This window comes from Xyrauchen texanus, chromosome 13 (assembly GCF_025860055.1).
Source record: "Xyrauchen texanus isolate HMW12.3.18 chromosome 13, RBS_HiC_50CHRs, whole genome shotgun sequence".
In the NCBI taxonomy this organism is placed as follows: Eukaryota; Metazoa; Chordata; class Actinopteri; order Cypriniformes; family Catostomidae; genus Xyrauchen; species Xyrauchen texanus.
The window spans coordinates 17492220-17505031 of NC_068288.1; the positions used below are offsets into that span (position 1 = coordinate 17492220).

Here is a 12812-nt window from a genome sequence, read left to right on the forward strand (position 1 = left end):
AACTAGCCTGTGTGCGACTTGGTATGACTTGATGACTAAGTTGCGACTTGACTTGACATGACTTGACCCTTACAACAGAATGACTTGACTTGGACTTGACCCTTACAACAGAATGACTTGACTTGACTTGACTTGACCCTTACAACAGAATGACTTGACTTGACTTTGACTTGCAATGTTAACACTTGGACTTGACTTGAGACTTGCATTTAGTGATTTACTCCCACCTCTGCCCATTACATGCATTCCGTTAGTCCCCAACGCTGAGTATATGTGTATATATTTTTAATATGTGTACTTACTGTAGTCAAAACAAGTGAAAAAAATCTAAAAGTAATCCAAAGTATTTAGAATACGTTACTGGCCTTGAGAAATTTATGGAATACATTACAAATTACATTTTACAGCATGTATTCTGTAATCTGTAGTGGAATACATTTCAAAAGAAACCCTCTCAGCCCTGCATATACTGTATCTCCCTTGCAACATCTCAGCGCCCCCTAGTCTGATACCCAATGTACTGAAAGACCTCTCTTAAGCTCCACTCACTCATTTCCATATAAATTACATATTGACTTTGAAAATAAAGATTGAAAAATAAAAGATAAAATAAAAAATAAACACTCAAAATTTGCATTTTAACTCTGTCACTGATAACTTTTAAGAAAATGCTTTGTAAAAATGTTATTTGCAATGTTTTTTTCCACATTTGCCTATTCATTTTAATATTGTCTTCCCTCAAGATTGTAATGAAAATGGAGTGTCAAATATTTTATTACATTTAAGTTTTCAATTTGACAGGGATGATTCATTGTCACTCTGAAAGTTAAAATGAACATTTCATAATTTTATTTTATTTTGACACATATTTTGCAGACACTTAGTTGAAATAAAATGGTAAATGAGGTTTATCCAGGGGTTTAATGGTCCACTACATGTGGGTCAACCAAACCAAATAGCAATGTTCACATGACATTTGTTTAGCTATTAAATAGTAAATCTGTACCTCTGACTTGTGTGATGGTATTTAATTTGAAAATGAACCCGATTCTTGGTTTCAATAAAGTTAAGCCAAATGTTCAACACCAGGTAATGAATAATGTCTTAGTTTGTTTCTGAAGTGTGCCCGGATGTCAGAACACATGGAAATAATGTAGTGGAAAACCCACAATATTAAAAACAGTTATCTCAGATTAATGAAACACATTCTATACATCAAAGTCCAACATTTATTTTCTAGATCACCATTGTTACACCCGTGATCCACATGACAGCTACAAAGACAATGAAAATCACTTTTTATCAAGCTCTTAATTTGTTCCTCAAACTCACAGTAACCTTGTAGGTAAATTCTCCTCAAATGATTACCTGATCATTGACTTCACCAAAGAAATTCAAAAATCAAAATCAAACCACAACCTTACCTGGAAGAGAAAGGATATTTTGTCTGCAAAGCTGATGAATTTGATGAATCTATAGCTTAAAAGTTGTGTTTAGTAGTATGTGTGTGTGTCTGAGAGAGAGTGACACACAACTCACTATGTGAGAGTGGGAAGGGACAAGATAGCTATGCTTTCCTTTATAACGACAACATGTGGCTTCCTCTACCCATAGTGTCTAGACACTTGCACAAAACCTTTACCAAAGAACAGAAGCACAGCTAAAAGTTCTCATAAATAAATAAATGAACACACATTAACACACATAACACAGTGTATGCAAATTCTAATGCAGAGAATTTACTGAACAGCAAAGAATGTACAGGTATGTACAAACATAACAGATATGAAAAATATTATTGCTTCATCAGATGCCTGAGGTGCTGCCATGAAATCCCAATCTGTGACATTCTTAACCTGTACACCCACGGTGCATTTCATTAACTGTTTAATAGCATTTAGCATTTGATAAAACACTATTACTATTACGTGTTTTAAAACTTCTTGTTTAGAGGAATCATAATTTTTTTCTCATCTTTTTTATGATACAAACATTATATATTTTTTATTATAAGAATAACTATCAATCAATCATAGAACAAAATGTGTATAAGTGTATCACAGCATTGAGAAAACACTTCCTCAGTCTGTAACTTATTTCCTGTCAGTGAGTTACACACAGTACTTGACAGATGCTACATGACAGAAAACAGAGAGTGGCACGGGCCTGAACCATCACCCCAGATCACTATCAGGCAACTACAGACAGTTATGAGATACATGCATTACCTAGAGCATTGCTACTCTAATGGGCTGCTTCAGGACCCAGATTTGACATTAGACATCAAGTGGAAATCCAACACAGTTTATTATACAAAAGCAAACAAAAATGTAATTAACAATTAAAGGTATCCAGTATTATTAACAAAACAGAACAGGCAACATTTCCTTTCCACACCAAGAAACTGAATAGTGACTGAAACTAACATCATGTCTAACATCTAATTTGGGTACCATAGAGGAAGCAAAGTTATAAGGGTTTGAAACAACCAAGTAAATTATTACAGAATTTTGTTTTTGAGTGAACAACTCCTTTAAAGGGATAGTTTACCCAAAAATGAAAAATCTCTTATAATTTACTCACCCTCATACCATATCCTAATATAAGCAATATAATAGGTGTGGGTGAAAAGTGAAACTAAACTTGCACCACATGTGACTTTCGATGTAAAAGTTAAAGTGGAGATTTAGAATAAAAAAATACTTAAATTTGTATCTGTTCCTCACCCACACCTATTAAATTGATTCTGAAGATATGGATTTAAACAATGGAGACATATTGATTACTTTTATGTTTAATTTATGTGATTTTTAGAGCAAAGATATTTTTAAAGATATATTTTTGTGTTCAGCAGAAGAAAGTCATATACATCTGGGCTGGCATGAGGATGAGTAAATGATGAGATAATTTTCATTTTTGGGTGAACTATTTGTTTCAGTGTGGAGCTGGGAATTAGCAAAATAAACATGCTGTGAGCTAATTCATTTCAATGTGCATGTCTAATTCATTATTCAAATTATAAACACATTTTCCAGTCACTGGTCACCAATGTGATTGTGACTGTGGCCTCTCATACTAAACACTTTGATCTTATTTTTCACTTTGTCTATTTATACCAGCTAATCTTAAAATAATTGTCCTATAATTCACCTCACTCCAGTTCCATTCTTTAAAAAAATACCGGAATCGTATGATCTTTGACTTTCGGTTCTGTTAATGGTTCTCCAGAGTGCAATTTCTGCCGATGCAGCTGAAACACAGTCTTGAAGTACTCTGACAGTGTTTCCAGCAGCACATTTCTACAGTAGCGCTTCCCTCTACTGACTCTACAGCGTTAAACACACAGCTCTAACAGTGTATTTGATTCCCGATCGAACAAGTCTCCAGATGGCTCTTTTGAATCTACAGCAGGAAACATACACGCTTCTGGTATAGTTTGATTCCCAAATTAATTTTTCATAGGAGCCAGTTCTTTTGAATCTATAGTGCATAAAATCTGTCCTCTGCACTTCAATAACTGCCTGGTTTGGTTCAGCAATGAAATCGGACATCAGAAGTCTACAAAGGACAGTTCAGACGGCTGAGAAGAATATTGGTTGCTCCCTACCCTCCCTTCAAGAACTGTACACTTCCAGAGTGAGGAAAAGGACTGGAAAAATATCTCTGGACCCCACTCACCCTGCCGAATACCTTTTTGAACTGTTGCCTTCTGGTCGATGCTACAGAGCACTGAGCACAAGAACCATCAAGCATGAGAAAAGATTTTACCTTCAGGCTATCCATTTCATGAATAGTTAAAACTGCCACATTGAGCAATAATTATGTGCAATACACAGCGTAGTCTATTTATATTTATAAAACACATCCTACCTCTTTATAACAGATATGTATTTGTACATACGTACATATAAACTCAGCAAAAAAAGAAACGTCCTCTCTCTTTCATCTGCTTTTATTTTCAGCAAACTTAACATGTGTAAATATTTGTATGAGCATAAAAAGATTCAATAACTAAGACATAAACTGAACAAGTTTTACAGACATGTGACTAACAGAAATGGAATAATGTATCCCTGAACCAAAGGGGGTTCAAAATCAAAAGTAACATTCAGTATCTGGTGTGGCCACCAGCTTCATTAAGTAGTGCATCCTCCTCATGTACTGCACCAGATTTGCCCATTCTTACTGGGAGATGTTACTCCACTCTTCCAACAAGGCACTTGCAAGTTCCCGGACATTTCTGGGTGAAAGGGCCCTAGCCCTCACCATCCGATCCAACAGGTCCCAGACGTGCTCAATGGGATTGAGATCCGGATTCTTTGTTGACCATGGCAGAACACTGACATTTTTGTCTTGCAGGAAATCATGCACAGAACGAGCAGTATGGCTGGTGGCATTGTCATGCTGGAGGGTCATGACAGGATGAGCCTGCAGGAAGGAAGATGTCTTCCCTGTAATGCCCAGCATTGAGGTTGCCTGCAATGACAACAAGTTCAGTCCGATGATGCTGTGACACACCACTCCAGACCATGACGGACCCTCCACCTCCAAATCAATCCCGCTCCAGAGTACAGGCCTCAGTGTAACGTGCATTCCTTCGAAGATAAAACAGAGTCTGACCATCACCCCTGGTGAAACAAAACCACGACTCGTCAGTGAAGAGCACTTTTTGCCAGTCCTGTCTGGTCCAGCGAAGGTGGGTTTGTGCCCATAGGCAACATTGTTGCCGGTGACCTGCCTTATAACAGGCCAACAAGCCCTCAGTCCAGCCTCTCTCAGCCTATTGCGGACAGTCTCAGCACTGATGTAGGGATTGTGCATTCCTGGTGTAACTCGGCAGTTGTGGTTGCCATCCTGTACCTGTCCCGCGGGTGAGATATTCGGATGCAGGTATTGTTACATGAGGTCTGCCACTGCGAGGATGATCAGTGCTGTCATAGGCATCTCACAGTATGGACATTGCAATTTATTGCCCTAGCCACATTTGCAGTCCTCATGCCTCCATGCAGCATGACTAAGGCCTGTTCACGCAGATGAGCAGGGACTCTGGGCATCTTTCTTTTGGTGTTTTTCAGAGTCAGTAGAAAGGTCTCTTTAGTGTCCTAACTTTTTATAACTGACCTTAATTGTCTACTGTCTGTAAGCTGTTAGTGTCTTAATGACCGTTCCACAGGTGCATGTTCATGAATTATTTATGATTCTTTATGACGCAACAGCAAACGTGATAAAATTAAATGCTGTGTTTTATCAATTTATCTACTGATATAGTATTTTTATTTATCATTTTTATGCAGTTCAGGTGAGTTTTAATCAATGTATGAATAGAAATTATTGCCCCTCTCAACTGTAAACTGACTAATGAAAATGGATATTCAAATCATTCAGCAACGTCATCTGCTTCCATCTAACTGCGTTTGGAAAAAAAAAAAAAAAAAACTTTGACAAGTGTTGTGTTGTGCTGGTGATCAGACATATTATTACACATCAACAATTTAAGATATCAAGGAGAGATAATCTGTGTACGGTAGCATAAATACTAGCAAGAAACAAGTGATAATAAAACATCATATTAAAACTAGGGCTGTTGATTTTTTTAACGTGTTATTTTTAGTCAAATTAATCGCAATGCTCCCGGACCGTAATATGGAAGATTCCTGAGAAATGCAAGCTTGTAGTACCACCTGTTAACTCCAGAGGACAGTAAGTGAAACTTCAGCTGCGTGGCAATGTTTATATGGTGATGAAAAACACGCTTGAGCAGCAGAACAATACAAACACCCTTGCGTTCAAAACACTTGATGGAACGCAAATCCAAACTAAGGGATCTCAATATGTGTTCTAAGTATTAAACTATATTTAACTTGAGACAGTGACCTAAACAGTTTATGTTTATGACGCAACACATCCAAGACGCTACACAAGCATGTCTGATGCAGCTGTTCATTGACGGGTCCTTAAACAAGCCCTCATAATACATCTCGAAGTGATTGACAAATTCACTTGTGAAATGGATTGCTGTGAACTGTATGCCAATGATTGGAATATGTTCAATAATATGGTAGTAAACAATACATTGTATTCTAAAGGCACTTTTTGTATTGTCTTATTAATGATGAACTCTTCTGCCACAAGAATGTAATGCATTTTAATTATCTGAATATTTTTTTATTTATATATACAGTGTATATATATATACAGTGTATATATATATATATATATATATATATATATATATATATATATATAAATATTTAAAGATAACTATGTACCATTATTTCAGCATTATATATATAATTATTGTTATATGAGGGGCTTTCTCAGCAAATATTTGTATATGCAATTAATTAATCGGGACACCATGTAATTCATTCGATTCAAAAATTTTATCGATTGACAGCCCTAATTAAAACCCATTGATTTTACATATCAGCCTCCCCAGAAAATTCCCTCACGGACCACCACTGAGAGTTAGAGAGATAAAGTAGTATTTGGCTGGTTGTGTGATCTCAACATGGCGGCCCCCATCAGGCAACCTGCTCCATGTAAAATAAATGAGCAAGTAATCACTTTTACTAGGCTACTGATATGACTGTAGTCTTCATCCAATGTGAGTGTAAATAATAATAAAAAAAAATCTAAAATACGATTCCATTCTTCAGGGGTAAAACTTTCAAATGAAGAAAAATTGCTAAGTGCACCTTCAAGTATGAAGATTGTTTATTGTGTAAGTATTGTGTATTGATACATGTAAAGAAACAGCCTTGAGAAGAGGAAAAACTACCATATAAATATGTTGAGAGCAGAGCTGTTGGAATAAATCATTTCAGTGATGCATCGCTATTCATACTCAAACGATTCTGAATCGATTCTCAAAAGTTCAGTTCAGAGTTTTAAATCACGGCAGAGCAGTGGTGCATGCCAAAGACAGATGTGGAAACAAAGACGTGAGTTAAGTCCATACACTAAAGTTAAGTGCACTAACACAACTGTTTGCAGACCAGCTGTATCAAACACATGACCAATTGTGCCCGAATGAAACTACGATCTCGAAATTCTTTCACAAACCCATGCACATAGCAATGGGAGAGTTGCCCCCGATACCTTTCTCTACTGTTGCGCACTCTCCATTTCATTGGCTTTTGTCATTGCCGGTCACTCCTTTGTCAGGACAAATGATAAAGGTTTTATCTTCTACTCGCAGAGCAAACAGATAGAACGTCTTGGGTTACTTAACTGTAACCCCTGTTCCCTGAAAAATCAGAACAAGATGCTGTGCTGAGTTTGCGCTTTGGGGACGTCTTTAGGTGTGACCAGATGTGAATATGTGTGCAACACGTCAATGAAATTGACAAGAATATATAGCCTCTGCCGGAGACATCATCAGGATGCGCCAGTACCAGGGGATGATGCGCCACAGATGCATTGTCAGGTATTTTGTCTGAAGAGCAGTCCTGGGGAATCCTCAGTGCGGCAATGAAGCGCAGCATCTCATTTTGCTTTTTCAGGCCCCCCTGGTTGAGTGAGCCCTGATACCTACTGTCGAATCTTGATAGCATCCCTCACCCAATGTGACATCGTTTGCTTGGTGGCGGCCGCACCCTTGTTACGGCCCCCATGAAAAATGAATAGTTGCCCTGACTTATGCCATTGGCTAGTGCGGTGGATGTAAGCCTGAAAGGTACAGACTGGACACAGTCCGTGAAGTCTCTCCTGATCTGGTGTTGTAAACACTGGGGAACAGAAGGCTTCAAGAGTGACCGGATGTATGGCCGAGAAAGCAATCTTAGGCAGGTAGTCAGGATGAGGGTGCAATATTGCTTTAGCCTTTCCTGGGGCAAAATCTAAGCAGGATGGCAAGACAGACAGAGCCAGCAAATCCCCAATTCATTTTAGAGAAGTAATCGCCTAGTAATCACAGGCGATTACTTATCACAGAAGTAACCACATCTTGAGAGTCATTAGTTTATCAGATGCTGACTCTAGAGGTTCAAAGGGGGTCTCAACCAGACCCTTAAGGACTATTTATAAGTCCCTTAAAGGGATCCTGGTGCTAGCAGGAGGTCTCAATCGCATGGCTACACGAACGCAGCAAGTGAGCAGAGGATGTTTCTCCAATGGCATCTCGTCAATCTAGGCATGGCAAGCCGATAGAGCGGCCACATAAACCCTGAGAGTGGCGGGGCATGTACCTGCTGATAATTTTTCCTGCAGAATATCCAGAACTGAAGTAATCTGGCAGTTAACTGGATCTGCATTATGTGCAGTGCACCATCTTTCAAATACACCCCATTTATTGGCATAACTTCTAGTAAAGGGAGCCCTAGTGCTCAGAATGGTCTCGATGACTTCAGGTGAAAGCCCGGTGTCCCTCAGTTGGTACACTTCAGGGGCCAAACATGAAGGTTCCACAGATCGGGCTTGGGATGAAATATCGCCCCCTGCGCCTGAGAAAGAAGGTCCCTCCTGTCCGGAATCGCCAAAGTTCGGCCAACGCGGCGCTATCAGTAAGAGCCAGGACCCTTGCTGGCAAACTTTGGCCAGGACTCCCGGGAGCAGAGAAGCTGGAGGAAACGCATACAGGCGCATTCTATGCCATGTATGCGCCATCTTGTCCAGACCCAGGGGGGCTGGGTGACTCAGAGAGAAGTAGAAGGGGTATTGCGCTGTCTGTTGGGAGGCGAAGAGGTCCACTTCCGCTATGTAAAATCTCAACCATATTTGTTTCACTACCTCTGGGTGGCGTTTCCACTCCCCCTTTGGTATTTTCTGTCTGGACAGTAAATCTGTTCCCACATTCAGTCATCCAGGGATATAAACTGCACTGATTGACAGGAGCTTGGCCTGGGCCCAAAGGATAATCTTTTCTGTTCAGCTGGCGTGAACGTAGACCTCCTTGATGGTTTATGTAAGAGACTACTGCTGTGTTGTCCACCCACACCAGGACATGGCAGCCTCACAGATACTGGAGGAAGTATTTCAGGGCCAGAAATACAGCCATCAACTTGAGACAGTTGATGTGCTAATCGAGTTGATGGCCCTCCAATTCCCCTTGTGCTGGATGACCACTTAAGACTGCTCCCCAACCCCCAGGCGTCTGTCGTTAGCAACTTGCGATGGCAAGACGCACCTAGAGTGGGACCCAAGGTGAGGAACCGGGGTCTGAACCACATAGAAAGGGTACCCTTATCTGCCTTAGGGGACTGGCCCTTGGATGAAATCCCCTGACTTTGAGACCCAACTGAAATGGTCTCATGTGCAAAAGGCCCAAAAGAATCACTGAGGATGCAGATGCCATGAGACCTAGTATTCGTTGATACTGATGAACAGTGCAACTTTTGCCTAGCCTGACTTCGCTCAGGGTGTTCTGAATGGTCTCGATTCGAGCGGGAGACAATTGTGCCCGCATCATGATCGAATTCCATACGATCCCCAGATAGGTAGTTCCCTGAGTGGGAGAGAGAACGCCTTTCCTGACGTTGAGTCTCAAACCCAGAGAAACCAGCTAAGAATATATCCCTGTGCCATAATGGCAGTTCTTGTGACTGTGCTAGTATCAGCCAGTCGTCTATATAATTCAGAATGCGGATACACCGGAGTCGCAAAGGAGCCAGTGCTGCATCCGTGCACTTCATGAATGTGCGGGGTGATAAGGCTAGGCCGAATGGAAGAACCCGATATTGGAAATTTTCGCCACCGAAAGCGAACCTCAGGAACTTCCTGTGTTGTGTGCAGAATTTCGATATGAAAGTAAGCGTCCATGAGATTGATTGCAACCAACCAATCGTGATGTTTGATTTGAGACACGACTGTCTTGATGGTTAGCATCTTGAACTTGAACGCCTTGACTAAGTGTTTCAAGCTTCGAAGGTCTCAAATCGGACGCAAACCCCCATCCTTCTAGGGAACCAGGAAGTATCTGCTGTTGTAACCTGACTCTCTCTCTGGAAGGGGAACATGTTCTATGGCCCCTTTGACAAAGAGATTTTGCAGTTCTTTCCATAGTAGACATGCTTGTTCTGGTTTCACGGTAGTGGGAACCACTCCGTTGAAACGCGGAAGACGGCGAACAAATTTAATTCTGTAACATTTTCCTACTGTTCTTAAGACCAACATAGAAACACCCGGCAGTAGCTTCCACACTGCCAGGTTCTCCGAGATGGGTATCAATTTTGACACTTCCTGTTGAGGGGATGTCGAGTGCTCAGTGTCCAGGACTACGGCAGGAAGCAACGGAACACACAACATTTAGCTGGAAACCACTAACTCCCGAAACACCAGAGGCGGCGGGAATGGAGAGGTTTCGCGGGGGTATCGGGAAGGTGCAGGTGAATGTCTCTCACAACCCATCCCAAGGGGGCTACCTCCACATGGCTGGGCGCAAGACTGTCAGGACTTTCTCTTCCTGGAGATAACGGTCCTGAGGTCTTACTTTGGGGGCTGCTGAGGGCGAAAAGCCGGTCCCCAGTCTCTACAAGGAAGGAATTGCCCGAAGGCTTCCTCACGACTCTTTGCCTCCTTGAACCTTGTGATGACATTGTTCATAGAGTCACCGAACAAGCCAGAAGGTGAAATCGGGGCATCAAGAAGGAACACTTTGTCCTTGTTTCTGATCCCCGAAATGTTCAGCCATAAGTGTCTCTCCATGCTGACCAAAGCAGCCATAGGCCGGCCATTGTCGCGAGCCGTCTGTTTGGTCACCCGGAGAGACAGATCCGTGGCTCGACGAAGCTCTGAGAAAGCCTCATAGTCGACCGTACTTCCGGCACTCAGATCCTTCAACAGGTCAGCCTGGTACGCCTGCAACACTGCCATAGTGTGCAAGGCAGCACCAGCCTGACCTGCTACCTGATAAGCTTTCCCCACAAGCGTAGAGGTGGTCCTGCATGGCTTTGTGGGGAGAGTAGGTCTCTTTAGAGACGATGCCGAGCCAGGCGAGAGATAACCCACAAATGTCTCTTCTTCCTGTGGCATCATGGAATACCCACGATAGTCTAATATGTCGATGTCGAAGGCACGAAGACATGGGAAGTATAAGCCTTCCACCATGAATGAGAAAACTCGTCATGGAGGTCATCAAAGAAAGGAAGGGACTGATTTAGCATTCCCTTACCTTGGCCACCAGACAGAAATCTGTCCTCCTGCTTGGAGTGTTTGTGGGTCTCTTGTCTAGTCTGGCCACCGCCCGAGTAACCACCTCAAGTAATTCCTCAACCGCTTTATTATAGTGTGAGGAATGCTCAAAGGTGGGTAGTTCGAAGTCCACAGACTCAAGAGATTTAGTGTCCCCCTCGTGAACCGAAGATCTTGGAGCACGCTTCAAGATCACGAGAAGGACTGGCTGGATCTGGGGAGAGAGGGAGCGATAGGGACGGACCCGTCTCTTACTCCTCGGCCAGATCCATATGAGAGCCCCACGATGGAAGGGTGGGCGCTGGCTCTCTGAAGCGAGACAAGTGCGAAGCATTTTGACTGAAAACAGATCGCAATGCTCGCACCCGCACCGCCCCAGTGCAACAGTGGCATGCTCCTCCCCCAAACACAAAACAAAACTGGTGTGTGTCTGTTTCAGAATGTAAACACGGGAAAACACCGCTTGCTTTGTTTATTATCCATTTTTTTTTTAAAGAGAAAGGTTTTCTGTGCACTATCTTCGAACTCCTAACAGAGGAAAGTAGAACGTTTTGACAGGGTTGAGAAGCACAACACACACAGAATGGTCTGAAGACAAAAGACCTGACGATGCACCTGTGGCGCATCTATTTATAGCCCCTGGTACTGGCGCATCCTTATGATGTCACCGGCAGGGGCTATAAATTCAAGTCAATTTCATTGATGTGTTGCACACATTTTCACAGCTGGTTACTCCTAAAGACTTTCCTAAAGCGCTAAATCAGCACAGCATCAAGTGTAGCTTTTGATAGGGAACAGTGCATACAGGACAGCTGATACATTTATGAAGCAACAACTGCGCTATTTTAACTGCTTTACTATCACCTGTGCAGGTGAAGAGCAGATTCACTGACAGCTTCACTCTCATAGAAGCAGATATATCTCTCATCCTCTCATATCTCTATTTAAAATGAATAGAATGGCATAGATTCATTTTAAATAATAATTAAATACTATTAAATGATTTACAATGCTTTAACAAAATGTAAATAATAATATAATCAGTATTCAGTGTGTTTTGATGGAGAACCAATATTTGTTTTTGTGCTTTTAAGAGATTTTTCTAAAAAGGTTCTAAATAAAGGATCTGAAAAACTGAGATACTCTTTTAAACTATAGAAACATTTATTTAATCTTGCAGATGTTCCATGTTTTGTTCACAGCTTATAATGAATGTAAAAGGCCAGTTTATGTAATGTGACTCATTCAAATTTTTAAAACAGCAGTTAAATAAAAAGCTGGAAGGGAAAAATAGATAGTTAAAAAAAACTATTTTGAAGAAACTGAAAAAAGAATGATATTGAAGGACAATATGCATTGTGATGCATCAAGAATAGATTTATAATCGAATCATTACCCTTTGAATCATAATAGAATAGAATCGTGAGGCCAAATAGATTCACACCTCTAGTTGGGAGTATGCCAAATCCATCCTGTAGGGCACTCATATCTGAGCCAGGACAGGGCTGTCATTCTGCTTGCCAGGTGGGTGGGAGGAATCACACTGTGTGGGCATGATAATTATGGTTTAATACACAGATACCAACTATTATTTGTGCCATTGATGGCATGACTGTCTTGCCGCCCCTTAGGGCATGTGCTGCCAGCAGCTGTTGTGTGACATCTGATGAGAGACAGCTATA

General features: G+C 41.3%; 1 protein-coding gene across 4 annotated transcripts in view; it reads right to left on the reverse strand.

The window, feature by feature from the left end:
• The window catches only part of septin9b (septin 9b), a 113061-nt gene that overhangs the window by 26561 nt on the left and 73688 nt on the right, over nucleotides 1–12812 (reverse strand). The window contains exon 1 of one of the 4 annotated variants that reach the window (XM_052140656.1): nucleotides 1425–1567. The exons of the other annotated variants lie outside the window; for them this stretch is intronic. The gene's annotated coding sequence lies outside the window, so the exon portion shown is untranslated. Of the gene's footprint in view, nucleotides 1–1424; nucleotides 1568–12812 lie in introns of those variants that run through there. 4 annotated transcript variants of the gene reach the window in all.